Source organism: Mus caroli, unplaced genomic scaffold, assembly GCF_978045245.1.
Source record: "Mus caroli unplaced genomic scaffold, Mus_caroli_1 scaffold_8, whole genome shotgun sequence".
NCBI lineage: Eukaryota > Metazoa > Chordata > Mammalia > Rodentia > Muridae > Mus > Mus caroli.
This window is the reverse complement of record NW_028227263.1, coordinates 32,273,527-32,299,254: the sequence shown is the minus strand read 5'-3', so window position 1 is coordinate 32,299,254 and position 25,728 is coordinate 32,273,527. Positions and strand designations below refer to the sequence as shown.

Genomic DNA, 25,728 nt, shown 5'->3' with positions numbered 1-25,728 from the left:
CAAGTGTGTGGTGGTCAAATGGGAGAGAAAGAGAGTAGAACAGCTTGAGCATTATGAAGACAAATGGAACTGGAGACTTAAAGGTGGAGAGGAGTAGCCTATTGTGCGTGGCCAGCCTCTCCACCTGGGGCTATGATGAGGTCCCAGCCCAAGCTGCTGGTGAGGGACATGCCTGAGTCTGTGGCTAAACAGTGGCAGGGGTTGGTGTCCATGGCTCATATTACTACTAGAGAACATGGGAATGTCCCTGGTCAGGGCAGCCCCTGGGGACTATTTGGATGTCCAGGGGCTGTGCATAACTGGCCCCACTCCTCACTGGGTGCTGTGTTCTGAGAACTGGCTCCATTTCTCACCAGCAGCAGCACTTGGGAAGATGGGCCTGGAACATCACCCAGGCATCACAGTGGAGCTGATCCTGGTGGTGGGTTTGTGGGTGAGCAGGCCTGACAGTGTGACTGTGGGAGAGTTGACTCCACCACTCATCTGAAGTTGGTGGCATGGGTGTAAAGTGATACCTGCCCCCTGTACCCTGCCCCGCACTACCTGCCACCTTCGGTATGAGTTCGGGAGAGCTAGCCCTGCCCCTCACCAGCTGCAGCATTCAGGAGAGTGGGTCCTGCACCTTGCCTGCATAGCAGAGCAGAGATGGCCCTGGTCAGAGGTGGGTTATAGGCAAGCCAGCCCAAGGGCAAGGGTCTGGAAGAGCTGACCTTGCCCCTCACTGGCTACAGCATCTAGAGAGCAGGCTATGTACCTCACCTGAACAGGACAGTAGAGCTGGCTCTGGCGGCTGGAGGGGTTTGGGCACAGGTGAGCCAAGGGTGTGAGAGTGGGAGATCTGTCCCAGCCCCTTATAGGCTGCAGCACTTGGGAAAGTGGGCCTCCCTTGACTGGCAGCACAGTGGAGCTAGCTCTGGAGGTGTGGATGCAGGTGAGCCAGCCCAGACGGTACAAGAGCAGGAAAGTTGCTCCTGCCTCCTTCCAATGGCAGCATTAGGTGGCTTAGCTGGAACAATGATAGAGGATGTGCCCTGGTGGTGTGGATAAAAGAGAGCTGGTAGGCTGATCAGCTCAACTACCACCCAGGTCCAGACCTAGGGCTCTGAATTGGCCCACCCCAAAATCTATATCATCTGTGAATGTTTGGGACTTGTGAATGGGCCAGTCCTACAGTTCCAAAGCTGTAGGATCTCCATGACATAGGGTAACAGCAGGATAATTGGGAAGAATCCCAGTGAAGATCCAAAATTGATGGTGTAGCAGAAGCCAGAGGCCTCGAACCACTCCAATGCCTTATTGCAATGAATATTTGCAAGTAAAGATGTGTGGGCAGAGGTATATGTTGTGGGACACTCTGTGACACACTACAGCTTCCATGAGGAGATGTTTTCTATGCTTTGTTTTGTTGTCATTTGTGTATGTGTGCATTTGGGAGGGGTGTTGCCAGGGTGATGGGCAGATATGAGAGGATGACAAGATAAGTAGAACTGGGGTACATGGTGCGAAATTCACAAAGAATCTATAAAAAGAAAAAAAGCAAAACAAACAAACAAACAAATCATAAAAAAGAAACAAAGCAAAGGTCAGCTCCCAGAGAGATAAAGACTGGAAGTAGGAACCACGCAAAACCATAGTTTAGGAAACTGTGGATCACACACCTCAGTGTGTGAGGACAATGGTTCCCAACATCTAGACCAAAGTTCTCTTTTTTGAAGGACTAGGAACCATCAGCATGTTTTCAAGCAGTAATTGTCAGCTTGTTTATAAGCAGTAACTTTTAGCTTGTTTTTACAATAAAATATCTGTCTCTGTCTCTCTCTGTCTCTGTCTCTCTCTCTGTCTCTCCCTGCCTCTCTGTGTGTGTTGAGAATGAATGTTTTACTGTGGGTTCCGTAAAACAAACTGAAAACCATGACTGTAGAACCCACAGGGAGCTTGCATTTGCTCTGGGAAAGGAAGGGCAGCTCAGCATCATTAAGAGGCCAAAGTGGGGTGGAGAGATGGCTCAGTGGATCGGAGCCCACACTGACGGCAGAAGGCTTGATTCCCAGCACCATGCTGGCAGCTCGTTTTCTGTGACTCCAGCTCTAGAGGACAAAAGAAAATACAAATTTTAAAAATGACCAAATCAAGAAGCTAACGCACAAGACAGGTTCAAAACTACGTATTTCTGGGAAAAGAGAAAGAACGCCTGATTTCAAAGGAGATGGATTGCTGAAGTGTGCAGACAGTGTAACTTGAAGATGCTTCTGTCCATTCCCCTGGTCATCAAACTATTGAAACAATGGGCCCTCAAGAATGTGGAGTTTCCCCATGTTGGAGAAGGAAAAGGCTGAAGCCTGGGGCAGCCAGAGTAGGGCAGGGCTTGTAAAGGAATTTCACACACTGGAGCATACCCTGACCATGACTTTATGTCTTTAAAAAAAAGTAAACATCACATTAGGACCCTGGTGATGGGTGAAGGTGGAGAGAGTTAGTGGACTTCTTTGTTCCTCAAGCCAGTGTGTCACACTGAATCACTTTCTCTGCTTTTCTCTGTCCTGTGTCTCTCTCATTGGACTGCTGAGAACAGGTGTCTAAGCCTGGTCCAGGCTCTGACCCTAACAACCGCAGTGACAACATAGAAGGAACAGTTTTAATGAATGGGCAACATTGGCACGGCTCAACATCATTTGTTGGAGTTGATACATGTTTAAACTGTTAGAGTCAATACAAGTTTAAATTGCAATACTATGTCAGTAACACTTTGTATTAAATTTCTCTCTCTCTCTCTCTCTCTCTAATCCTGGATCAATTTACTCCTGAATAATAAGCTAGAAGGATAAGACTGGGGTCTGGTTGAAGGTCAGCACAAGGAACGATGCTGAGCAGAAGGGTCTGGGGTGGGATGAACATAAACTGAAAGAGACGCATGCAGACGCATGCGCACCATAGCCAGGGAGCCAGAACCAAGCCAGGTGTTGGGACTGCAAGGCACAGCCTTGTGGGAAGAGTGCTGAGAGCAACTTTAGGTGGCTATCCTGCTCAGTGTGTGCAAACCCAGGAGAAAGCCCCTGTGAAGGAACATGCCATTTCCTCCTTCTCACATGGATGTTTTTAGGGGTCTCTATTACTTTTTGGGGTGATATTGACTTGGCTCTTTCAAGAAAAGTTATTTTTAAATCCGTTTCTTCACCTCGTACCATTGCAAATGGTAAGACCATAGGGCTGGGTAAGAGTGGGGCTCATTTGATTTAGTGATGTTGTTCTCTTAAAGTACTTCTTGTTTATTTTACTGTGTGCCTGAGTGTGTATGTGCAGCACACGAACCCTGGGTGCCATGGAGGTCAGTCAGAGGAGGGCATCAGGTGCCCTGGAAGTGGAGTTAGAGATGGTTGTGAGCTACCGTGTGGGTGCTGGGAGTGGAGCCTAGTGTCTTCTGAAAAAGCAGCAAGTGCTCTTAACACCTGAAGCATCTCTCCAGCCCTTTATCCTCATTTACATTATCCATTGGCTAGTTTCTAGGCTATGCTTATTTCTCTTAAAATAAGCTTACAGAACATTCTGCATGACCAGAGTGAAGGCTGGAGTTGGGGTCAGGGGCTACTACATATGGCCACTCAGTTTCTTAATACCATCTTAAAACGAAAAACAAAATGGACCAGTGAGATGGCTCATCAGGCAAAGGCGCTTGACCCTGCGCCTGAAACCTTAGTTTGATCCCCAGAGCCACATGATTGGAAGATGAGAATGAACTCCTGCGAGTCATTCTTTAACCTCCACACAAACGCTGTGGACAAGCCTGCCCCCACCCAAGCATACACATTTATGCACCGATGGATCCGTGGTTGAGAGCTCTGGCTGCTCTTCCAGAGGAGTAGGGTTCAACTCCCAGCAGCTACATGGTGGGTCACAACCAGTTGACAGTTATCTACAACTCCTATTCCAGAGGAGCTAACACCTTCTTCTGGCCTCTGAGGGCACTGAATGTACCTGACACACAGACATACATACGTGAATACAAAACAACCATATAAACATAAAAATTAAGAGGCCTAAATAAACGTATGCATGATTAGCTGAGCTCTGAAGACTGCCGCAGCCTGAGAAGCAGAACTCTAATGGTATGGGTCCAGTCTTCATCTCTTTCACCCTCAGACTGTGTGGGCACACTGTTGTCATTCAGAATGGAATTACCATTCTGGGTGTGTACAATGTCACCGAGGTTCAGTTGCTGAGAGAGAAGAATTCTGTTCAGGTTATTGTCAATGATAGAGAGCAAAGCTTGTGGTTGTTTGAACATTCGTCTTTCTCCGTTTTCAAAGAGATTATTGAAAGGAAGGCCTCCTCCTTGGGAAACAGCATATTTTATTTAACCTAACACTGTTTAATAAACAGGAACACATTCAAGCCAAGATACAACCTAGAGTGTGACTTTTTTTTTTTAAAGGATTTTGTTTTTTAGGGCACTCTTAGACTCATGAAAGACTGAATTAGATATGTAGAAGAATTAAATTTTAAAAATTCTCAGTACAAATTATTAGCCTTTGTCTCAGGACTAATGACCTGGTCTGTACTCAACCACACTCTCATAATTTAACCTATTATTTATGTTCTACTTGCAGAGAAAGCCCAGCATTGTCCACCCTCAGACTTGTGATTATTGTTGTGTGACCTAAGGTTTCCCTGTGTAGCATGAGCTGACTTCCAACCCTCGTGTCTCTGATTCTTGAGTAAGGAGCTCCAAGTGCGCATTGCTGTTTCCAGCTCTGTGTGCAGCATCTGCTTCTCACTGCCCACTCCCTTTTGCCTGAGGATCACAGGCCTCATAATTCTTGGTTCAGATTGGTTCTAAAGCTCCGAGGGTTCTCCCACTATACTACATTGCTAATTTCACAGCAACTGAGACCCAGGTTCTCAAGTTCCTTCTGGATATTTAAAACTTACAGGAAAAAAAATCAAAACTAAATACATTAAAAAACCCAAACAGATTTTCATACATCCCATCAAGGACTACCTTTCCATATACTCTAAAAGATATTTGAATATTTGTTTTAATTAAAAGATATGAAATACCTAGGGAAATAAATGGATTGTTCTTCCTGTGTACTGGTGGCATGGCTCCATCCTATTAAAAAACTGACCAATAAATAACACATAACATCAAACTTCTTTTTTCTTATAAGGAGACCAGGGATATACCTGGAGATGGCAGAAGCCAGCACTGCAGATGACATGGTTTACACGTGAGCTGGGATTTCTAATCACCTCTTCTTCGGCTGCCTTGAAAAATTAAACATGTCATGCATCTATATACAACCAGCTGTCCCCAACTCCTCATTGCATTGAGTAATCCTAGATTCTTTATAATTTGAGTTTATCTGGAAAATTACTGAACTGCATGGCAAGAAATTAGACTAAAAATTATGTTCATCCATCACCTTTTATGAGCCATGAAAAACGACACTGGGAATAAATCTTCTCAAACAAGACAGTTTCTGTTCCGAGTGGCCCTCACTTGCGGGACATTGATATTCCAAACCATATCCTGTCGTGTGCTCAGCTTGGCGTGAGAAGAACAAATCAATCCCTTCCTCCCAGTTACCATGTTGATTAAAGCTGCTTTTGTCTGTGCCCGGGACACAGAGGTATTGTTGCTTTTCCCTTAAAAGGCTAAGTACGTGGGAAACCAAAACAGAGGAAGGGAGTCTGTGTGGAAGATGAGCTTGCTAAAGGCCAGCCTCCATCTTCCCAAGATTCCAAGCAGGCTTTTTACAGCAGAGATAAGGAAGGCTCGGAGAACCCGGCGACTGCTCACACACTGACACATGTGAAAATGAACCAGGTCCGAGCCCTGTCCCAAATCTTTGTGGCTTCCCTCATGATACCCTGCACTAACAGATCTAAGGAAGCAGGGAAAGAATGGCCGGCCAAGAAGCATCCCTTGTGATCAGAACGGAGAACGGAGAGTTCCTCTTGTCTCCTATCCCTAAAGACTCCTTCCCTCAGCTCACAGCCTGCCACCGTTCCCTCTAGGTGCAGTCGTGAGTGGGAAGCTGCCAGCAGTGACTCATGCCAGGCACCCCCTCGAAGCCCTCCTGAGGTTTCAGAATTCTCCTACCTCAGCTGCCTCTTAAAGAATTCATTACTGCCTGCATCTGCGTGGTATGGATGCCCTCTGAGATATCTAGCGGGGAGTCCCTCTCTTTAACCTAAATATCAAAGTCACAATCAATGCCCTCGCAGCTGAAGCCCACTCTCCCCGACTCTTGCAGAATCAGCCTGCAGCTTCCTCAGCAGGCCACTGATAAGCAGGCATTGTACCCCCTACTTCTTCCTGCTCTTAGTAAATATCCTGGGCACTGGTTGATGCTTACGGGAGCTCATCAGGGAGCAGGTCTTTCCACAGTGGCCTGAGTTCTAGGCTGTTTAAACAGCCTCCATCGGTGCTGTGTCTCACCTTTTATGACCAAGAAAGATGTCAAGCCTTTCAGCAGTCACGATGTCATCTTTGTGAAGAACCAACACTATAGCCACCTCACAGAGAGACCGGCATGCTTGGACACCCACAGTGGTGCGGAGGATCCTGAACCTGGGAAGCCACATAGAGAGCAGAATCCTAGGCTACCAACTATCTCTACCCATAGCCTAGAGCCAGCGATGGGAGCCACTGACGGCCCTCCCTGAATAGCCTAATGTCCTCAGCCATTTACTGGGCCCACCTTGTCCATCAGCTTCTCTGCTGTGCCCAGCAGCATTTAAGCATTGTTGGAGAAAGGCCACACACCCAGCTTTAGCAGGGGCATGATCTGACCTGCTGCTGCTGCTGCTGCTGCTGCTGCTATTGCTGCTATTGCTGCTGAGTCATCTCCCAAAGGTTCCCTCACTTCCATCAGAACCTGGCCTGCAGCAATTTCACCGTGGCCAGGAAATTACCAGTCACTCCTACTCTCCCAAGCTCCATTCTTACAGGAGGTCTCTGAGCTAGCAACCTCCAGCTCTGGGAGGTTTAGGGCCAGGCTTCCTTCCCATTTGTGACAATAGTGTGTTGAATTAGTGTCTGAGTTGAGAAAGCACAGGAAAGCCTTTAAACTTGAACCCCCCCTTCTCTCATCTCCTTTCAATCTTTTTTGTTTTTCACTTATTCATTTCTAGATCACTGCCTCCCTCCCGATCACTCCCTCCCACAATCCTTCCTCCATTCCCCACTACCCTTCTCCTCTGAGGGGGTAGGTCTACCCCCTTGGTATCCTCCTACCCTGGAACTCCCACTGAGGCCAGACAAGGCAGCCCATCTAGAAGAACATATCCCACGTACAGGCAACAGCTTTTTCATGTGGGTCCCACTCCAGTTGTTGGGAACCCACATAAAGACCGAGCTGCACATCTGCTACATATGTGCGGGGAAGCCTAGGTCCAGCCTGAGTATACTGTTTGGTTGGTGGTTCAGACCACTGAGAGCCCCAAGGGTACAGGTTAGTTGACTCTGTTGTTCTTTCTATGGAGTTCATTTATATGCACAGAAAAATACGTGGTCCCCATCCATTCCCCTAGCCCACGCTCATCAACTCCCCCTTGTGTTTCTTACTGGCCCACAGGCTTGCTTTTCTGTATTTACCTCTTCCCATTCTTTTCTCTTCTTTCTTTGTTTAAATGTGTGTGTATATCTGAGTGTATGCATATATGCACATGTGACTGTATGTGCCTATTTGTATGTACATGTGCATGCGAATGGGAGGCCAGAGTGACTGCTCCTTATTTACAACCTTCCCAGGGTGGTTGGGAACAACACACTCCTAGGGAAGGTGAAGGATGCCAACTCAGATTTTTTTTTACTAGGAATTCATTTTTTTTTTTTTTTAATAAAATGCACCGAGGAGCAAAGATAGCTGAGCAGCTGAGAGTGGTTGCCATTCTTATAGAGGACTTGGGTTTAGTTCTCAGTATTCTTAACCATTTCAAACTCTCCTTCCGGGGCATCTGATATCCTTTTCTGGCCTCCACAGTTATTGCATGCATGTGATGTGTATACACACACTCAAGCAAACATTCATACAAATAAGATAAAAATAATTAAAATCTCTTTAACATGCACCATAGATACTAATTTTACAGCCACATCTGTTGTGTGATTCAGAATTTCTGAGTGGTCCTCAGGAACCCGCATTTAAAGATTTTAAAATTACATTTGTTTATTTATTTGTCTATAGGGGTGTCTGTGCATATGTGTGTGTGGGCCAGAGGACAACTTGAGGGAATTGGTTTTCTCCTTCCATCGTGTAGGTCCTGGGAATTGTAGGGTAGTCAGGCTTGGCAGCAATCACCTTTACCCACTGAGCCATTCCAGGGGCAGAGGAAGCCACATCAGAGGCTCTTACAACTGCCCCTGACACCAAGACTTTCGTAGGGAAGGGTTTGCTGATTCTTGCTCAGAGCACCTCAATACTAAATCTTGGCTTCTGGTGGTTGGAAAGTGTGCCTTGTTCACTGTAACACCTCCCCTGATCCCTACCAGAGGACTTGTGCTCTTCACAAATTCTTAGGGGTGTGTGTGTGTGTTACTTCACCCTGTCTCTGATATGACATACTTGATGTGCCCAGAGAATACTTCTCCAGAATGTGAGAAGGATATCAGTCCATGTTTAAGTTGCTAGGAGCATTCTTTATGCTTTTTTCATTCAGGCCACAACAATTAGGGTTGAGTATGCTTTGAAAATGAGTAAATCTCTTGGGGACAGGAGCATATTTAGCTAGCACCGGCAGGAGGCTACAAATAAGTGGAAATGACATAAAAACAATCACCTGCTATGTTAAAGAAGGTACACCCATAACTCTGAAATTGATGTCATCTGGTCACCCGCCATGACACAAAGACCCCTCTCTAGGAATGCAAAGTGCCTAATGAGAACATATAATCTAATTCTCCATGACACTTCCATATCTATTCTAATATGGAAAATCTCAATGAAGTGGATTCTGCAGGAACAGATTTTCATTATTGAAAAGCCATGTCAGAATAAATTAGCATGAAGAAGAAGGAGCAGGCAAACCCTGGACTGGATTATTCAGAACAATGTGATTATTCACCCACTGGCACCATTGTTTCATATGCGTTTAGTGGGCATTTAGAGACATTAAATATTGTTCTTGCTTCTAGCAAGAAAAAGAATTAGCAGTCCTTCAGAATTTCTGCCTTGCTTATTTTAGCCTCTCCCTGTGACTGCCTTGTCATTTGGATATCATGGGTCTTGGATCAATAACCACAGCAATAGCACAGTGGGTAGGAAGAGTGTAGTGAGAATTCTGGAATTTTGGGTTACTTTAAAAAAACACACAGAAATATTATAAGAATATGTTTTTGTTTTAATCCCTGGTGTGGGGATGTGGGGCTGCTTTGCAGCAGCTGACTATGATTTGCCTCATGCTCTAGCAGAGGCGAGGTTTTGCCAGCTGTAGATAGTTTCTGCGATGGTGTGGCTTTTAGAATTCTGGAAATTCTCAGAGGGTATATAAACACCAGAGCCCTAAGAGGTGAGGTTGTTGGTCATTCATTGGGTTGTTTTTGTTTTGTTAGTAGTCATAATAAAAAAAAAAGTAACAAAAAAAAGAAAGAAATTAGATTCAAGGATGTGTATCTCTCTCTGCTCCATCTTTCTTTCTCTCCTATCTAGTGCGAGGGGGTAAAACCAGGGGATAGAGGGTGAGAAAAGAAGAACCTACAAATTAGCAAAGACGGGCTACAGAGAAGAACTTGCTATTTGTTGGTTCATCTCAGTCACCATGTCATAGCAGGTTGTATATTTGAGCATACACATGCAGGAATATACTTTGATAATACTGTCAGAGAAGAAGACAGAGCCAAACAGGTACCCAGCATCCAGGTAGGGGTTGGGGGTAGGCAGAGCATAGATCAAGACCTGAGGTCCTCTCTTGATAGGTGGGCCACAGAACTGAATTCAAGCAGATTGTCAATTGACTGGTGCTGGTATGGTTAGAAATTTATAGGCAAACTTGGATTTTGAAAGCCTTTACTCTGTGGCAGCTTTGGTGAAAGCCCCCTTCTCTTCCTATACCTTGCCAAATAAGCCCTAGGTCTTCCAAAATGTGCCCTTGTCAGATCCTGACTCATCCACTTCTTCACAAATGGGCACTTTGTTCTGTACTGACCAGTGGCTGCTGGTGTATGGTCACCCTCACTTCCATCTTAGTCTCCTTTCCAATTGTTTTCAAATGTGGTTGGCTGTTAGAAAATATACACATAAGACAGGAAAAGTAGCCTAGCCGTTTCCTCTTCTTTCTAATCACATTTGCATGTAACATCCCTAGATATGGAGACATTGAAAGGTGGATACTTTGTGTTGTTCATCTGCCAACTATCTCCACAGTTGGCATTTGGCAGACACAGGTTGAAGGTTCAATGACAGAGTCAACGTTCAGTTACGTGTGACATTGGCTTCATTGTTCCTGTCCAGACTTGGCGACTGGAACTTAAATGGCATGCTGGTAGCATCCACAGCTCCTGTGTGGACTGTGGAGCTTTGCCCCACAGCCTCCTCTTGGCTGAGCGCAGTGGTGGGTGGGTGGGATGGAGACTAAGTCATCATGCATCCTCTCTGCCGTAGTCTGGACATCTCATTCTGTTCTATCTGGGTGCTGCCGAAGGCGATGCCCAAATGCCTTCCTCACCAAGGAAACTTCTATTTGGCTATTGCCAGCCCCACTCCTGGGCTTGTGGCTTTTCTTAAATAACAAAGCTCATTTTCACTATTTATTACAAGTTGCCATTCTCTCTGAACATTCTTTCTGGTCTGAATGTAGGTGAAGGATAATGGGGCCCTTGACGTATTGAATATGGCTTTTTGTGTATTGCTACCCAGGCTTCTGCTACCTGTCGTTCTGCTGTTTCTCCCTGTGGGATCTACAGGTTTTCCTCCTCCCTTCCTGTTCCCCTTCCCTCCCCCCTGCCCCCTCCCATTCCCCTCCTCCTCCCCTCTCCTCCTCTCCCTTCCCCCTCCCCTCTCCTCTTCTCCCCTCCCCCTCCCTTCCCCCCTCCTCCTACCCTTCCTGTCCTCTACTCTACTCTTCTCTTCTTTCCTTCCCTTTCCTCTTCCCTTCTTCCCTTTCCCTCTTCTCTTCTTCCCCCCTCCCTTTCTGGGGCTGTGTTCAGGTATCCATGACTCACTGTAAAGTAAAGGGATGGGTGGAACACAGTATGGGAGGGTGAAGTCATAAAGACTCCCATGGATATTTGAACCATCTGAATAACAAGCAACTAGGTCACTGGCTATCCCTGCAACATTTCCTGACTCCTGACCTGAGACAGGTAAACATCTTATCCAATCAGATTGTGCTATGTCATGACCAATCAGACGCCGTACCCTTTCCATCCCAGAACCTACATCGGAAATCAAGACTCTCCTCTCTGCACTCTTCCCAGCAGCCAATGGGCTGGACTAGGGAGCAAGCCTATCTGCACACACTACCTGCTGTCTTGACTCCATGCACGTCCTTCATTCCCACAAATGGCAAAAGGTCCTGACATTCAAGTAACCCCACCAGCATATTCTCCTTTCCTCTTCCACTTCACGGATCATTTACAAGTGATCCTCATTCTTCAGTCCTCAGTCATACCCCAAAGAGAAAATGTCTCCACTCGATCCAAAAGCAACACCCCTGTGTAGGTGAACCACCTAGGAAGATGTGGACATCCTAGTTAATCCCTGTCCAGAGGTTCGACTCCACTTCCTCCAGCCACCTCAAATGGTAGCAGTCACTGTCCACTATGTTATAAAAGGTGATGGACGTCATGCAGGTACACTCTTGAAGCAGCTTATCACAAAAAAACCAAAGCTTCTAACAGTGCCCAGAAGTTCCATCTGGGTTTCCACAAAATTCATGTTGTCTTTGCTAGGAGACCGCTCTTGTCTCAGAACATCTACAGTGCTATGCAGAGATGCCATCACCTGGGCTGCTCCTGGCTGCCTCTTGGGGGGCAGTGGACTGCTTGAGTGTGCTTGTTTACAAACCAGGGCAAATACAGACAGCTGCCATCCATAAGCAGAGGCTGGTGCATGAGGAATTTTAGAATGGAGTTTATTCAGCCCCAATTAAATCTAGTTTTACAAATTCCATCTGACTCCTCCACAGGAGAAAGCTCATTGTTGTTTATTATTGTTGTTATTGTTATCATCACACACTAAGCCTGTCTGGGTGGCAGTGTGTGAGCTATCTGGGTGAGTCACAGGGTCTCCAGGAAGGATGTCAGAGTTCTCTTATTTCTTCTAAAAAGCGAAAAGGATTTATGAGATATAACTAAGTACCAGGAAGAGAAGGTTATTTCTAAGCAGTTATCAGAAAATAAAGTGAAAGGTGTGAAATGGGAAAAATAATCTTTGAAGAGAAGCATTCGAGCCACCCAAGATGTACAAATCAAAAGAGAAAAGGTTTCTTTTTCTTTGTCCTCACATCTTTAGAGGCAACCAATTTTATCCAGTCAGGGATATCCAGTGAGTATTATGGGCATTATAACAGCTTGTGATTAAAGCAAATTTAAAAAAGAGAATCCAAGATAGAGTCTCCCAGGCGGTCTTTTAGCTGCTGAATAGGTCACCGACACCCAGGCATTGCATTTACTGGGATTTCCTAACGTGAATCTTCCTCCCAGTTCCTTTTTTCCCCTCGAGGCAATTGCAGTGTCCAAAACAGGGAACATAGGAACAAATCGTCTGTAACTTACAGACGGCCTGTTGCTCTGTTTTTCTACCTTTCCGTCCAAGCAGCCAGGGACCGTCCTTCTTCCTTGGACCTTGCTTGACCTTGCCACCTCTCCAGAGTCCACCAGACACTTGTGTAGGACAAATCCCCAGGCTCTAGACTGGCTATTGACAAGAAGTCTTGCACTGAAGTACAGCTGCAAATTCCTAGAGTCTATGGCACCATCCATTACAAAACACCATTAATGTAGAAATAGCTTCGAGAAGAGCAAACACCACAGTGAAACATGGACCTGCTTTGATCATTATTCATCCTTATCTTATAGTCAGTAACTCTCTTTTCCTCTCAGTTTCAGTAACATAATTGAATCTTTAGGGTAAATGTTTTTCTAAATAACTTTTGTCTGCATTATTTCTGGCTGGTAGTAACTATGTAACTTCACACTGGCTGCTTTCTGAGGTAGGACTTTTGATGTTTATGATGTCTTCCATACTGTTAGAGATTCCCAGTAATATAATTTTTCGAGTTGCATAAGACATTCTTGTTTGCATTTCTTATTTGGCTGTTGTAGTCTGAATAACTAGAAATAACTTGAGTTCTGTGACCAATAGGGAGACTTAAGCCAGGTCCACCAAGAGGCAGTTTTGCTTCACAGATTAAAACAAAGCAACCCACTGAACCAGTGCCAATAAACCCCTTTCTAGGTAGGTGTTTGTGTGTGTAAGGAAGGTGGATATTCTACTAAAGGTGCTTCATATATGTGGTTTTCTTTATGCAAGACAAAGCAAGATCATAAAATCTAATTTTGGAAAAATCTAAAGAAAAAAAAATCCTAAAATCTAACTTCCATAAGCCATTTTCTTTGGTCTGTTGCTTTAAACCAGTAGGAGACAGTTTATATACTGTGCACCAGGCACTGGGCTGACAGATTCTGTGACGGTTTCATTGTGTGTTTTCCAAAACACATTGTGGACACTGTGGTGGCCTTAAGAAATGGGGCAGGTAATTTGGGATTGGGGCTCACTCCTTGTTATTGGGATTAAACCTATTTAAAAAGCAGGCTGCCTTATCCCCCAGCTGTCTGTCATGTGAGGTTGTGACAAAAAGCCATCGCTAGACCAGACGCATGTGTCTTGACCTCGGGCTTTACGGCTTCCAGAATGGTGAGAAATACATTTCTGTTCTTCATCAATTACTGAGCACCACAAATGCTCTCAGGTGACTTGTAGCCACCAATTTTATCTGCCTTTAACACTGATTTGGAAAGCCATTATCACACCTACTCTGTAGTTGGAGAAATGGAAGTTCGGGAAGTTATCATATTTATTGGAAGTCACACAGTTAAGAGTTTGAATGTGGGCTTGACTGATTGTGAAATCCATAAGGTCAAAGAAGTCTCCAGTCGGGGTTGTCATTTTCTACAATCAAGCAAAGAATGGGAGCCTGAGAACTCTCCCAATTAGAGCTTCGGCATGTACAGTGATTCTGAACTCCTTTGCCCGTCAGTGCTGATCTGTCTTCATCAGCTCACACATGGTTCCCAGACATCGGAACTGACTGACCCAACGCCTCCTCCCAGCACCTCTCTTTGCCTCGGATACAGATTCTATTCTGTAGAGCGCTTGAAGCCTTTCCTAATTCCACCCCTCATCATCCTTTGTTATTTCTTCTTGTTGCTTAATTCACTGACTGTAGCTCCCTCTGGAGCGGACATGTCATTGCAGTTCATCCCTATTCTGGATAATATTCTGAAGATGAGTTATTCAAAAATATTTTGCAGGAAATCACTGAGTATAACAAAGGAATTACAAGATATCTTGACCATATATTGTAACTGACAATATATTTTATAGCATCAACCTGGTGAATGACCCAGTGAAAATCTTTGTCCTAAAACTGTGTGAAAGAAATTGGAAGGGATCTTCTTGTCCCAAATTTATGCAAATCAAGAGATGTGATAACAGGCTCCAAAACAAACAGTACCCAAACAAACAAACAAACAAAGAAGACTGCACACTTCAGATAAGAAAACAAGTCAGGGTTGAGCTTCTAGTCAAACAAATGAAAGAATAGAAGAAGGCTTGACAGATGGGCTAGCTTAGCTAAAATGAAGTCTGCCTAAAACCTAACAGCTCCCATCTTCCTACCTTCAAGAACTGCAGTCTTTATCCTTCAAGGTCACAGAGCACAAAGCTGTGCCTGCCTCTGTCATCTACCTCCCCTCCTCTGTGTGAATTGACTCATCTTTTATTACATGTTCAACACACTGCCCAGCCACAGGCTCCAGTATATCAAAGACATGTTTATCATCAGAGACTCTTACAACTGCCACTGGCACCAGGGCCCTTTCTTAGGGAAGGGTTGGCTTCCCTAAGTGTACCTCTGGTGCAGGCAGATGAATCTCTGAGTGCACGTGATCCTGCAGTCAGGAAGCCTGTTCAGCTAATTTAATATCTCTGTGAGCAGATTTATTTTGACAGAATGCCACCCTCTCCCCCACCCACCCAGTTTTGGTTGCTTGTTGTTCTAGCAGGGAAGCTTTCGCCTTCTTTGGGATACAGCTTGGGAAACGTTAACTAACCTTCCCTTCCTGTTCGTGGAGCCAGTCCTTCCCATACTCTCTGCGTTGTGGGAAGTTTGCCTGGGAAGCCCTTACTCTGCTGCTCCCCCTGAAGAAGTGTGAAATACACTTTACGATGGTGAGAGTCAAAGGTATGGGCTTTCACAGTCTTTGCCAAGTGCAGAGTCATCTCTTCTTTAGTGGTACCCTAGAAATGTAGCACTTTAAAATCCCCATTTATAATTGAAACTCTGAAAATATTTTAGGTAAGAGCAGGTGGCTTTCTGTTTGGTGCCATGCGTAATAGCTTCTATGGAAACCTATTATAAGTGGGCCATTGTTTGACATATTTTATTTCAGTAGGTTTGTTGTTTGGGAAGTTACCTTTTAAAATATGCTTTCATAAGCAAAAGTTTGTCTTTTGGTACTGTTGTATAATGTTCAGAATAAAGAGAAAAATATCTTCTCTGAAGAACCTTGAGTGACTTCTCATGTCAAAATGTCAGCCTATCTATTGTTAAAGGCTAAGGGAATCTGGTCATGTCTCCATCCCTGAGCCTATTCAGGTTGTCACTTGATTCATTTACTAGTCTATTAGTTACTAAATATTTATGGGGCACCTATTTTGTGCTAGATTTGAGATGCTGAGGATAACATGGTGAGAAAGATGGAAAAAGTGCCATGGTCTCCTGCATCTATACCCTGATGGAAATAAGTACAAAGAGAATATTCCAGAGAAGTGGTAAGGGCTATTAAGGACATGGGGCAGTGGAGGAGGGGAGAGCCTGGCTTGTAGAGGCACCTCTTTAAGAAGTGATATATGAGCCTGGCAGTGGCGGTGCACGCCTTTAATCCCAGTGCTTGGGAGGCAGAGGCAGGAGGATTTCTGAGTTTGAGGCCAGCCTGGTATACAGAGTGAGTTCTGGGACAGCCAGGGCTACACAAGAAAAACCCCTGTCTCGAAAAACCAAAAAAAAAAGAAAAAAAAAAAAGTAAAAAAAGTGATATATGAACTGAAACCTGAAGGACCTACAGGGCTCAGCCGAGAGGTCCAGAAACCACAGACAAAGCAGCAGTAGGTGCAAAGGCCCCAGCTAGGGGCAAACTTGGGAGTCTCCAGGTCAGAAAGGCATTGGATGGGGCTGGGTATGGGGGTAGCTAGTCAGCAACCATGCCAGATCTTAAAGGGCAGGTATTTCAGGTTTGTTGGTTTCCTTCATGGTTATACAAACATCTTTCTTAAAACTGGAGGACACGCTTGTCCAATATCCATTAGCATTTTCAGATGATATAGAAAGTCACCTTCCCCTTTCCCTCCTGGGTGAGGAATGGCACCCCAGACCAGCCTGGTGTGGCTCAGAGGAGTGATGGGTTCAAATTGATCTGATCAGAGAGTCTTGGAAATTGTATGAGAACTGTTGGAAAGAAAGATTTATCTTCCTCCTGGGCTTCAATACTATATAGATACAAATACAGGACCGTGAACCATAGAAGCTGGAGGGTGAAAGCCATGTTCAGCAGAGAGGGACCAACAGATGGAGGAAGGCCATCCTGACATCGTGATTTAAGCCCTCTAACAAGATCAGGTGACAATCAACTTTGCTCTTGAACTTTTTAGTTATGTGACTGATAAATTCAAGCTGGGTTGAGTCTTCTTCAAGCTCATCACTTGCTACTAAGGCTCTAGCCTCATCTCATTCCTATTTCAATTTCCATGTCTTCCACTGGATGAAGCCAGACTCTTCATCTGTCAGAAGTAATCAGGACCTAGTACCTGCTTCTCTTTCCAGATTTATCTTTTGTAACTGCTCACAGCTCCCCTTGGGTCTAACAACACAGAACTTCTGAGTCTCAGAATTTGTCAGCTGTGACATACAGAGTGGTCTAGGGGAACAGAGCCAACAGGTATACTATATATACTATAAAAAGCTATTTACCTGAATGGCTTAAATAGTAGGGCTGAGTAGGTCCAATGATGAAAAGCTGAAGGCTGAAGATAGGACCTGGCAGCTATTCAGTCTGCAAAGCTAGTGGCTGCATATGGGATGGATCCCCAAGTGGGGCAGTCTCTGGATGGCCTTTCCTTCAGTCTCTGCTCTACTCTTTGTCCCTGTATTTCCTTGAGACAGGAGCAATTCTGGGTTAACATTTTTGAAAAGGGTGGGTGACCCCATCCCTCAACCACGGGCCGTGCCTAACCTTTCCATATGGTCTTTACAGGTTCTCTCTCCTCTTTGTTGGGGGTTTCAGCTAATGTCATCCCCATTGTGTCCCGGGAGCCCCTTGCTTTCCTGGCATCTAGAACTTGCTGTTGGCTACCCACAGTTCCCACCCCCCATTGCTAAATACCTCTGTTCAATTTCCTAACCCTCTGTACATCCCACCTGTCTCCTCCCACACCTGATCCTGCCCCCCTCCTTTCTTCCTCCCAGGACTCTCCCACCATCTACCTCCCAAGATTATCTTGTTCCCCCTTCTAAGTAGGACGGAAGCATCCATACTTTGGTCTACTTTCTTCGTGAACTTTATACGGTCTGTAAGTTGTATCGTGGGTATTTTGAGCTTTTTTCCTAAAATTCCTTCATACTCTCATTCATCTAGGTGGACTGTAAGTGTCTCTTCTGTGGTCTGTTTCTCTCCTCATACCATGCACTCCTTAAATCAAGGTCCACGAGTCTTTGTGTCCTTAAAGGCTTAGCATTATGCTTGGCACAGACTAAGATCATCAATAATGCTTGAATCTATAAATGTCTTCTGTATTGCTTACACTCATAACTCCTTGAAGAGGGACAATATTTCACTCTTATTTGTATTATTTATAACATGCATTGGACTTCATTTATAGAATGCAGTTAGTCAATATTTGTTGGGAAAAATAGATGGAGGAAGTAGATCTCATCAGACTGTGCTCTCTGCTTCCGACCTCTCCTTGTCGTTACCATCCGTGGAGCTCCTTGCGTCTTCATCATTTACTGAAGGCTGCAGCTCTCCACACAGTCCTAACACTAACAATAATTTAATTACTATCCACATTAATGAAGGAGATGCTGCCAAGAACTAGTTTTAGATACTTAGCTGCTCACTTCCCCTGAGGAATTTCTCCTGCTTTCATGTCCAGCTCCCAGGAGGCATCACCACCAGTAGCTGCATCCCTTAAAGTCTCTATTCCACGCTTCTCATTATGTTCTGATAATGCTGTGTCATTATCAGACAGTGCGGAACCATTGCATCCTTACTCTCCATTCTCATTTGGACTTTCAGTCTTTGGACCGCTCTATTCCCCACTCACATCCAAATCTTTTCCCCTGATCACTAGAACGTCCACCACTATCATCAGTCCATCGGAATTTAGACTGTGCTCCAGTTAATGGTTCAGGAGATAAAGCAGGAAAAAGGCCATCTGTTTTTTCACTCCCTGAATGTATAGTCTAGTGGGAGACTCAAAATTAGATACATGAGGAACTTTACAGATGAGTGATTTAAAAATTATGAGCAAAGCACAGACATGTTAAGTTTGCACAATACCCTCATCTTACCCATCTCAGGGGTGGAGACATCTCCCCTGAAGAACATTAAGAGCATTTCCTTGGGGAAAAAAGAAAGAGCATTTCAGCAGTTTGAATATTAATTTTGAATCATTTAAAGAATCTATTCAACTCTCACTAGAAATATCATTGAGAGTAGCTGCCCGTTGATCTCAGTATTTCTGGTCTTTAACTGCATCCTTCTGTGGGTACTCATCTTAGCCATTGTCTGTCATCTATATTTTCTGTTTGTCTCCCCCAGCCCCTACCCTGACTTTAGGATGTTTCTGAAGTGAAATGATCAAAGCAGACAGGTCTACTGAAAACCTAGCATGTGCAGTACACAGGTATCATGTGCTGTATTTGCAAACTAGAATGAAATTGGCACCTTGGGTTTTGTGATTAAAAGTGGTGCATGCCTAGCTTGTCTCCCCACGTGTGTGTCTCTGGAAGTTGTCTTACTTGCCTTCCACTAGCAAGCAGCACAAGCCTTCCCCCAGAAATGAGAAAGCCGCTGTGTTCAGTTCACCAAGTCATTCTGACAGCTCAATGCCCAAGTCCTTCCCCTGGGGCAAGGGCATCTGCTAGGTTTGTTACAAAATGTTGTTCCTCTTCCATCTCATGAATTCCTCCCACTGCTCCAGAGAACCAACTGTCTGCTTGGAACTCTTGGACCGAAATGCTAACCCACTGCTGTCTGCTGGCCAGAGCAGGCTCCTGCTGAGGGCCACCTCCAAGAAATGCCTACGTCTGAGCTGTTGGCTGTTCTCTCTTTGGCCAGGAATCATCTGAATTCTATCTTGAGCTTTCTTTTGAACACCTGACTTCTCTGGAAACAGAGGGGGGAAAAAGGGACCCAAATAGAAAACAAAGCCATCGGGGAGTAAAACACAATGAACTGTCCCTGAATTTCAGAGTCTGAAGAATAAAGAAGGTATCTGAACTGGTTCTCTCATGCTTGAATAAGGATGCTAGGGAAAGTGCTTATTTTCAGATGATCACTTAGTGTGTGTGTGTATGTGTGTGTATGTGTGTGTGTGTGTGTGTAGAGAGAGGGGGGGAGAGGAAGAGGGAGAAGGGAAGGGGCTGGGAGGAAGAGGAGAAGAAGAGAGGGGGAGGGGGAGAAGGAGAGCTAGCTAAAGACCTATCTTGAACTTTACTCTCACTTGGGCTATCAAGTTGTGTTTAGCCTGCAGCTGTCCAAGGAAACTGAAGAGTTTTTACACTGTGTTGAGGCTCTTGGAGCCATAATTCTGGATATGAGCCTTTCTGCCATCACCTTGTGGCTGGTATCCTGGATGGATGCTGTACTGGATGGAAAGAGCTCAGAGTCAGATAGACTTGTCTTAAGGATTCTTAATCATTAAAGAGAGGGAGGAGCTAAAAAAGACTACAGATAAGGAATGGAGGAGGATGGTTAGTGGGATGTGGAAGGGTCTGTCAATTACCTAGACCATGAGAGCAATGGCCAAGCAAAGTTTGTGAAAAGACCTACGTTTCTGGTGTGGGCAGTGGGATGGGTGTCCAGTGGTGTGCATGGTGTGGAGGGAGGGAGGCAGTAGTTAGCCCTGGGAAGAGGTCATAGGAGAGGGAGACATTTACAGCCATGATGATGTTTGTGGATGGGGAATCAGAATAGGAAGAGGAGGCATTTGGACAATCCCAACCACACAGTAATCAGATCCTGGCAGAAGGCTTTCTTCCCCAATGCACTGAGCTTTTAAGCTCAGCAGAATGCTGCAAAGGAGTGATGGAATAGGCCCCGCCCCCTTCATCAGATAGTTACAGTTAATGCTGAGTATCTGGCATGGACATCTCCTCCTCCAGTCACAGAGGTTTAGAAGCAGAGCACAGGGAAAGAAAGTGTGGCCTCAGCTCCTGCTCACCAGGCTCATTGCCACCCAGGACAGCTTCCTACTTCCCACTCAAGACCCTGCCTTTCATCTGCCCCTTTAGAGGACCTAGGGTGGTCACTGTCTGAGGTGACTATTGTATCGTTCTGACCCAGATTCTATACCTGTCCACAGTCTTCCCAAGGGCCAAGCAGTACCAACATTCTCTAGACAAATGTGTTCTCTCTACTCCTTTTTCCTTCAAAAACCTGTGACTAGTGAGTGGTCTTGGCTCATTTTGAAACTAAGAGCCTGAATTCCGATGTGCTGAGTGACAAGCACTACCCATCAGAGGAGACAATGGCAGTATTGACCTGCTGACAGGAAGCAGGCCTGTCCACATGCTCCAGGGACAGCTTGCAGACAGGCTTGTCCTCATACACAATCGAGGGCTTTTTCCCATGTTCCACAAGAGAAGGGGTATACATTCCAGACAAGGAGACTATTTGTTTTCCCACCGAAAAGGACACGTGTTACCCAGAGGTCAAGCCTAGGCCAGGGCCATGTTTGCTGGGCTAAGCTGAGCCTTTTCCCAGAGGACTGATCGTTCTGACAACCCCCCAGCTGTTGTCACTTGGGCTGAGAATGTCTCTTCAGCTGTTCTGTGCAAATACTCACCCTGGCTGGCCAAGCTTTCAGGTTTGTTTATAGACCAAAATCAAGGAATGAATGTGTAGGCTGCAAGCAGGGCTCTGGAGCAATCAGGCAGGTGAGAGGCAGGGGTGGGATACCAGGCTGTCCCACCTCTAGTTTTAGCAAGAAAAGCATAATTCTAACCATAGGAATGTCTTCAAATACAGTTTGGTTCCTTCCTAAGAAACCCAATGAGACTGCCAGGGTGAGTAAAAAAGAGGAAGAACAATGACTTTCATTCTACTTCCTGTCTTCAGTGGTGTGGAAAGTCAATGTTTGGTTTTAGACAGAGTCTTGCTATGCAGCCCAGGCTGGCTTCCAATCTTCTGTTTTCCAGCCTCAACCTTCTAAGTGCTGAAATTGCTATGATATGCTAGCATACCTGGTTGGAAATTATTCAGTAACACTTCTGGTAGTTGGATTTTTTTTTTTTGTTTTGTTTTTTTTGTTTTTCGAGACAGGGTCTCTCTGTGTAGCCCTGGCTGTCCTGGAACTCACTCTGTAGACCAGGCTGGCCTCGAACTCAGAAATCCGCCTGCCTCTGCCTCCCGAGTGCTGGGATTAAAGGCGTGCGCCACCACACCCGGCTGGATTTTTTTTTTCTTTTTTGAGACAGCAGGCAATAGCAATAACAGTCGTGATGGGGTTTACATGAAAATCATCTAATGTCTTAGGAGACATTGACTACAAACACCATTTTCCACTAAATTCTCAGTATAGCCCATAGAGCTCTGTCCCAATAATGCCAAGGATGTGTTCGTTGTATTGGGCAAGCTGCTAAGTAAAGGAGTCACAGAGACAAATGAGAATCTTGGCCTCTGGGAACTTCCTGCTGTGTGTGCACAAGGTTTCTTAGGAAGGAACCTAGTCAAGGAACTCTCACACTTTATAGCCCTTGGTGGTTGTTCACAGGATTAAGGTGTTACCATAGCAAAGGTATTAATCTTATCCAAAGCTTACTGTTCTAGGCAGCAAACAAACCCAGATACTAAATAGTGGCTCCCAAAGTTGCCTACATCCTACTGAAATGGTGTACTCATGATAACCCAGAGGCAGCAACTAGGCTTCCTCCAAAATCTGATGTGAAGCATGGCTATTTTATTGCTTAAGACTATGGGCAGGTGACTCAGTACATGAGCAAGGGTGTGTCTACTGTGTTGCCTTAATTTACTTGACTTATTGGCAGTAAGGATCCAGTGAATTAATGTACATGGAATGCTTTGGATTGCGTCTGTCAAATAATCCATGACTAATTCATGCTAGTTATCATTATTATTTCAGTGGATTGTAGCACATGGATGAGGAGCTGGATTTAAAAAAAAAAACAATATAATTAATAATACATGTTCAGGCACAGGTGGAAGGTAGTCACTCCTTCTTGTGGGAGGCTTTGGGAACTGTGTCAAAGTCAGGACCGGTACCACTACTCACCATGACAGCACATCAACAAACCACCAACAGTAACAGTAGAGGCCAGCATCCATTCAGCACTTGTTCTGTGATGGCAGCATGAGAGTCTACTATGTACAAGCTTCAGACTATCCTCTCACTGCATTGAAGCTAACATCCATGAAAGTAAACCAGATCAAGGTGGTAAAGCCAGATGTGAGAGAAGAAAACCAGTTGGGTTGTGTTCTATACTCCACCGTTGTCCTTAACTCAAAACCACTTACCCAATATCATTGGTGCCCTGGTCTCTGGATTACAAATTCTGTTGGTGGGGTGGTTTGCATGAAATGCCTTCCTCAGTATCAGGCATTTGAGTAGTTGGTCTCCATTTGGTGGCACTGTTGGAGAGGCATAGAAGTTATGGTTTTATTGGAGGAAGAATGTCACAAGAAGCAGATTTTGAGAGCTTAAAGATTCATGCCATTTTGAGTTTGTTCTCTCTGCTTTGCGTTGGGGTTTAAGATGTGAGCAGTTTAAGATGAAGCTCCAGCCACCAAGCATGCTGCCTATCACCTCTCTCTATTGCCTTTGACTCTAACTAGCTGGAACCATAAACCCAAATAAACTCTTTCTTCTAAAAGCTGCTTGGTTATGATGCTTTGTTAAAGCAATAGAAATGTAAGTAAGACAGCAGGTAGCACAGGTTGGCCAGGCACAGTCCTTGTCTTCCCAGGAGACAGTTAGCCGTGGAGGCAGACATAGGATCAATACTCTGAAAGGAATCTGTCAAGGTTTCCAGTAAGCACAGTTGGGCATATGAAAGGAATTCAAGGCAGCAGGTTACAATTAAAGGGAGAGCAGTTGAACCTGCTGACAGCAGGGCTCTCTATAGACACTAGACATGCCTGGGAAGATGGGCCCAATGAGCCCCACCCACATACGGCCTCTGGGGCAACAACAAGCTTGGAGACTTTGGGATCAAAGTAACCAGCTGCTTCCTAGTCTTGGAGTCTGACACCAGAAGTGCTCTCAACTGAAATGATATGGAGATACTGGCCCCATCCCAGAGGGTGCTGTGAGGATTGCTTGAATCAAGTTATTGACATGGTTAATTACAGTACCTGCCATTGTACAAGACTGTGATGAAAGGGGAGGAGAGGGAAGAGGAGAGAGAGAAGACCAAGAAAAGGAGATTGAGAGAACTACTTCTAAGGAGTACCCAGAAGGGAAAGTCTGAGTTTTAAATACTTATCTGTCCAACGCCAGGTTTCAGGACTTCCTGGCGCCCAGATCCACCACAACTATAGAGGAAGGCAGCAGGACTTATGGAAAGATGTTAACAAACTTTACATTTAAATATGAGTGCAAAGCTTTGGTGAGCATCCTCTTCGTGTGTGTGTGTGTGTGTGTGTGTGTGTGTGTGTGTGTATGTGTGTGTGTGTGTGTGTGTGTGTGTGTGTGTGTGTAAGAAAAGGAACCAGGGCTGGGGAGATTGTTCAGTTCAAATATGAGGACCTGATTGTAGATGCCCAGGATCTATGTAAAAATCTGGACTGGTGGCATCTTGGTGCTTTGGTGTGAGAACAGGAAGATCCCTGGGGCTTGTTGGGCAGCCAATTAGTGGGAGACCCTGGTCCAGTGAGAAAACCTTGTTGCAAAAAATGAGTTAGAGAGCAATGAGGATCACACCTCTCGTCTACCTCGGGTCTTCACATGTGGGTCCATGCACCTGAACATTTACACACCTGCATACACCTGCACACACCTGTGTACACATGCACATACCTGCATACATATACACACACATGCACACACCTGTACACACATGCACACACCTGCATATACTGTATACACATGCATACACCTGCATACACATGCACACACATGCGCACACCTGCATACACATGCACACACATGCGTTCACATGCACATACCTGCACACACCATACAGAACAGAATAGGAACTACTTTAAGAAACTAGAACGTATATGCAGAAGGCCCCATAGAGTGCATGGATTTGACTCTTAACTGGAAACAATTCCTTTAGAGAGCTTTACAAAGTGCTTGCTGGCATGTATTCAACCTTTGAAGGAAAGCCTGCCATCTGCCCTCGAAGAGGAGAGCGTACCAGGTTCTGAGACAACAGGCCAGGAGGGACCGCAAAGAAAGCAGCATTGGGAAGACAAAACGGAAGCAAGCTATTTGAAAGCAACTATGGTGTCTAACTGAGATGGTAATGAGGAGGTTGGTACCTGGGCCTCTAGCAGCAGCAGCAGCAGCAGCAGTTTGTCCAGGAACTGGACTTCGCTGGAAGCTCTGGGGATCTTAGAAAAACAGAACATGGCCAGTCAGAGTTCGCCAGGTATTGGTTCTATCAGTCCCTGGGACCAATGTGCAGAAGCTAGTTGCACACCTTGGCCATCTCTCTCCTACTGTCCCTTCTTTGGTACCCCAGGAAAAGTCATGCCAGGTAGACCACAGCTCAGTGTCCCTTGAGTTATCTCCCATCTGTAGCCTTGCAGTATGGACTCCGTTCTCAGCCAGGTTTCTGGGACCTCTTTTCTACTCTATTTTGCCTCAGGTCTGTTCAGGCCAGGGTCATCCATAGATCTGCCCCCAGCCTTTCTTTGGCTTCAGATGCCCAATTTTAATATCTCCTCTAGGCTTAACCTTCCCAAACCATCTCAGCTCCTTTTACTGGGCAGTACATGCAGATGTCAGCCACCTACAGCCCAGAGCCATCCAACTCACCTCTTTTTAAAGAAATAGAAGAATAACAGAAGGCCGTGTCAAGTATGGGGAGGAAGAGAGCATCCTCCTACTGTTCCGTCTCACCTTTTTCCTGGACCTTGTTCGGTGCTCCGTAACTGACCCACCCCCATCCCCACCCAATACCTAGTAGCGCCTGTCTCATTTCCTGCACCATCGCCATCGCACTGGTCTTGATTTCTCTCTGGGTTATCAAGGCCTCCTACAGAGTTGGTTTTCCTGAAAGTTTGGGTACCAGGTAGAATTTAAGGTATCACATTAGCAATCC

The 25,728-nt window shown here is 45.3% G+C and overlaps 1 long non-coding RNA gene across 1 annotated transcript; it reads right to left on the bottom strand.

Annotated features, from left to right (window-relative positions):
* Nucleotides 1–1,066: 1,066 nt before the first annotated feature.
* LOC147002872 (uncharacterized) lies at nucleotides 1,067–25,689 on the bottom strand. Its single transcript, XR_015048069.1, has 4 exons — nucleotides 25,443–25,689; nucleotides 24,944–25,015; nucleotides 22,976–23,089; nucleotides 1,067–2,087 (listed from the first exon to the last, which is right to left on the bottom strand). It is a non-coding gene; the product is annotated as an uncharacterized LOC147002872 (long non-coding RNA).
* Nucleotides 25,690–25,728: the final 39 nt, after the last annotated feature.